At 31.6% G+C, this 4,983-nt stretch overlaps 1 long non-coding RNA gene across 1 annotated transcript; it reads right to left on the bottom strand.

Annotated features, from left to right (window-relative positions):
* Positions 1–626: 626 nt before the first annotated feature.
* LOC130507534 (uncharacterized) lies at positions 627–1,718 on the bottom strand. Its single transcript, XR_008942354.1, has 2 exons — positions 1,546–1,718; positions 627–1,447 (listed from the first exon to the last, which is right to left on the bottom strand). It is a non-coding gene; the product is annotated as an uncharacterized LOC130507534 (long non-coding RNA).
* Positions 1,719–4,983: the final 3,265 nt, after the last annotated feature.

Below are 4,983 nucleotides of genomic sequence, written 5' to 3'. Positions count from 1 at the left end.
CAATGTGAAGAATAAATATTTAGTTACTGCGGTAAAAAGTATATTGAGTTGGTTAGACATTATGAAAATCCAATATTAAGCTTTATTATTTAGAAAAATAAAAATTATTTTATTCCATAACCAAACGTTCTTCTTCTGGTTCTCCATGGACACAGAATGCATGAGTAATTTAAGCAGACAAGACGTTATGAAGACGCTCTTAGATCTCTGAATCATAGACACTTTAGAATTTCTACTTACAATATGTCTTCTTCAAAGTTTCAAAAAAAATATAGCTTCTTCGTCTTTCTCGAATGTTTAAGTCCTTAATGTGTGTTCTAGTGCACTTTTTTTTGTACTTCTTTTATAGATTACTTTGTTATCAGAATGTTTTGTCACCACACAATGCTCATCTAATTGGAGATGGTAATCTCCGATTAAGTAAACCATTAGTAGTTAATATACATGACAATAGATCCTTTTCTTCAATTGCTTTCAAGCTTTCTCTTTTTGGAGTTCCCTTATTTGCTTGGTTAACCCCATAGCATTTCACGGCAAAGCCCGAGACTTTTTTCTCCCACTTTCTTTTCTTTATTTTGTAAACCCAAACTAACTATTACATGCGTAATCTTGCTTATTCTTCACTCTTTTGATGAAGCTTTTTTTAAGTACTTCATTTCATTTCCACCAACATCTATACATGATTAAATACAAATTCTTAGTCCCTATGTATCTGCACACAAAAATAGCTTCCTAGCTTCAAACATGAACAAACCGAAGTTCTAGAATAAATAAATTCAAGTAGAAAGAAAGGAAACAGGAACAGAACACGTCGAGAGAGAATGTCAAATTTTGCTCTAAGCTGTCGAGAGATGTCTTCAATTAGAGCACTGGCCGGTCCAGAAGTATTGTTATCAAGTCTAGCATCCTTCTCTTTCCAGATAAATACATTGCAGCTTGGAATTCTGAGTATTGTAAGTGCAATCGGAAAACAAATTGTTGTGTTGTCTCCCCGACCTGAGCACACAGAAGACACTGATCCGAACAAACTGTTGTATTTATCGGGCATTGTAGCCGAGATTTTGGACCCATTTTTCAGCTCTGCCACCATGTTTATGCTTCTTCTGATGAAATGCTTCTTGATGAGTTTTCTCCGTGAAGAAACAAAACCACCTAGATGGATTTGTTTTGTTTGCAATTACAAAACAATCAGCAAAAAGTAAATCAACCGGTGTGAAATAGATAACAGATTTTTAAAAACACAAAATGACAATTACAATTAAGATTATATATGGCGCATATATTTGTGTGAATACAATCGGTGAATCTAAAACAAAAAGTCGATCTAAAACATAACCTGAATCAACCAAGAGCATGTCGACGCCCATGAGCTCTCCACCACGGCGGAAGTTTCTGCCTCCCAGAAGCGGAGTAAGCGAACTTCAACGGTGGCGGAGGAGCGGCCGCTCTGTAGATAAGAGAGAAGGACCAAAACGTTAGCCATATCTTTGATTTTCCGGATGAGTTTACAATGAATAAGAAGAGAATTCTGAAAGAGATAACAACCTTCTTATAGTCGACTCTACCGACTTGCACATCAAAATATCACATTTAATCAACATCGTGGGTGATTGATTAATGAGGGTAGAGTTAAGATGATTGATAGAAGGGAAACGGAGATCGGCTGCCAGACGAAATCGAATCGCCAATATTCTCGAGTACGCGAGAAAAACTCTCAATAATCCTAATGAAAAACGCACCGTTTCTTCATGAATGTCTAATACTATAAGTCGATCAAACACAACATGGGCTTGACAGGAAAATGGCCCAATACAGGAAAGAATAAGTTGAAGTTTCAAAATTACAAACACGCTGCGTTTTAAAAAAGAGGACACGCGTCGCCTTTTCCCAGCATTATTTGATGAGGTGGCACTCTAAGAAGAGAGTTCCCTTTTCTTTATAATAATAGATTATAGATAACCTAAATAAAAGTATCTAATTTGCAATATTATTTGATTAATGTGACCCACTCTTTTTGTATTGTGACACTCATCTAAACTAACATGCCATGATGGTGTGTCTTATTCGTGGTCCAAGTTTTCAGGAGTCTAAAATCTACCAATATGAATACAATACCAAAATATTCGTTTTATTAACTGTTTGCATATAAATGACAGCAGTTATCGAATAACATTATCGAAATAGGAGGCAATTATCAAAATCAGGCAACGAATAACGAATTCATACAAACCCAGAGTAAATGTCAAAGTTAAACTTGAATAGTAAAACTCGAAATCAATTCCAAGTATATAGGCCAAATAATTAAAAACATAATTCAATACTTTGACAAAAAGGATAAATCCAACAAATAAATATAGTTGATTAAAAATTAAAATATGGTTTCAGGATATAAAACGATAAGAAAATAGAAAAAAACGACACAACTTTAACTACAGTAAACTACATGCTAATTGCAATATATGTCTTATGTCTCCATGTATTGTTCTCCTCTCGTTGTTACGGTAAAAAGCTATATATATGCATCGTTGCAATTATATAGTCACAAGGCAAATTTCCCACTACGGAAAGAACTAATTTTAAAGAATTCAGTTGTGAATGATTTTGGCGAGAACCTGGTCTGGCATCCAATAAGATTATAGCCTAAATCTATAACATTCTTAAAAGATCTTTACCTTCTACCGAAATCAAGCCAACCATTAATTTGAGATATTGTTCAGACAAGAGTAAATATTTGTCGATGAAGCTAATTAATGTGAAAGTGTGTGCAGAAAAAAGTGGTACAGATTAAAAAAAAGTTGCTACACCAAAGTTTAGCAAAAAAAAAAAGGTGTGGAATACACGCTGTTTTACTTATTATTATTCTCATTTCTGGCTAGCTCCATTTGGATGGCCTACGGTTTACTCAGTCATGGTCTCTTTCTTGTAGTTCGTTTTCCTAATACACTCTCTTTCTTTAATTTATTTTATTAATTCAACATAATTTTGTAAAGAAAGTCCAATATGTATAGCCACCTAATATGGTGGGAACTCCATTGGGGACTCTCCAACGAGGCAATTCCTCTCATGCCCCTATATTTCACTCCTCGATCGGTCCTAAGAAGAACGTACTTAATAGTACAAAATAGACTATCTCAAAAACGTATCAGACTGTCTGACCTAAAATTTGAAATGTCCTCTAACTAATACCAAAAATGAACCAATAATTTATTACGGTCATGTAAACCACCTACGTCCAAACTCAAACCTAGACTGGCCAACAATAAATGTTAGTTAGGCTCAAGGTCAAAGTTGCAATTTTCTTGGATGTGTTTTTTCTCAATAACTCCTTCTGAATCCAGAGATTTCATGTAAACTTCAAGGTCTCGTGGGTTGTGCATGTGCTTGATGTTACATCTCAACTTGTCGAGCATGTGAATAAACACAAGAAGAGTTTTTGTTTCCCCCGACAAAGTATCCAATGTGTCAACGAAATATAAAATAAGAAAAGAAAAACCAATGATAAATCGATAGTCTATGATTGATATTATCTATTTTTGTAAATTGACTATAATATTAAGAAGTTGTGTTGCTTAGTTGTCATGATATTTTTTTTCGCCATCTCATGAAATATTCGTTGATTTGTTTGGATTTTTTTTCACAGTTATTTTCTTATAGACTATCGACAGTTCACTTTGAACTTTTTTATAAATATGTAAATAATATATAGTTTATCACTTTAAGTACAAATCACTTTGAATATTAAAGTGATAAACTATATATTCTTTATACTAATTTTTAAAATAAATTAAAATTAAGTGTTGTTAAACTTATAATTTTAAAATAAATTCACAGTTACTGAAAATATAAAAAATAAATAATTGTAAAATAAATTCACAGTTATTGAAAATATATCCCTAGACTATATTTGAGAAATGATTTTGCCACATGTCTTCTTAAGAATCAATTTCACCAAAAAATTGTGACATGACTACTAAATTTGATGACATGGCATATGGTAAAATATGACATGGACAACTATATTTAATATCAATTTACAGTTTTGGTAAACTTTTAAGAATATAGTTAAGGCTGGGCAAAAAATCCGAATCCGAAAAACCGAACCGAACCCGATCCGAAAAAGAAGCACCGAACCCGAACCGAAATTGATTAAATATCTGAACGGGTTCAAAATTTCGGTATTTAAAGAACTGAAACCGAACCCGATCCGAACCGAAATATTTAGGGTACCCGAATGTATCCGAAATAAATTTATATACTTAAATATATACATTATTTTTATATATAATGTATATTAAAAATATTAAAAATATATAAGATACCTTTAAGTTTTCCAAAATACTCGGAAAATATATGCAAATAGTCAAAAGTAAATGTTTAAAATAGCTAAAGTATACTGAAAACACCAAAATAGTTAAATATCTATTGATTATTTATCCAAATATTCAAAGAAAACCAATTTATATGTTAAATTAAGGTATTTTGACATATATGTTATGAAAATTTATATGTAATATATTATATTTTTTATAGATTTTGAAAATTTAAAGTATATAATGAATTTTGAAAATTTAAAAACATTTTAAATGGGTTATCCGAACCCGAACCGAACCCGTAAAGATCCGAACCGAACCCGAACCGAAATTTAGAAATATCCGAATGGGGCTGAAATCTTTGACCCCGAAAATCCGAAACCCGATTGGACTGAACCGAAACCCGAATGGGTACCCGAACGTCCAGCCCTAAATATAGTAATAACTCATACATTACATTTATGTTGATTTATATTTTTGGTAAACTTTTTACAATATGGTAATAACGCATAGATCTTCATTAAAATAAATATATAAAAATATGAATATTATTAATTTCGAAATCTTATTTAATTATATTTTATAACTATAATTTTTATTATTTTAAATTTCTTAATTTTCTACAATTTTTTTTTAAAAAATATAAAAAAATTTAAACTTAAAATCATTAGTT

This window comes from Raphanus sativus, unplaced genomic scaffold, assembly GCF_000801105.2.
Source record: "Raphanus sativus cultivar WK10039 unplaced genomic scaffold, ASM80110v3 Scaffold4716, whole genome shotgun sequence".
Lineage (NCBI taxonomy): Eukaryota > Viridiplantae > Streptophyta > Magnoliopsida > Brassicales > Brassicaceae > Raphanus > Raphanus sativus.
Note: the sequence above shows the minus strand (reverse complement) of the source record. Positions and strands in the feature narration are given on the sequence as shown.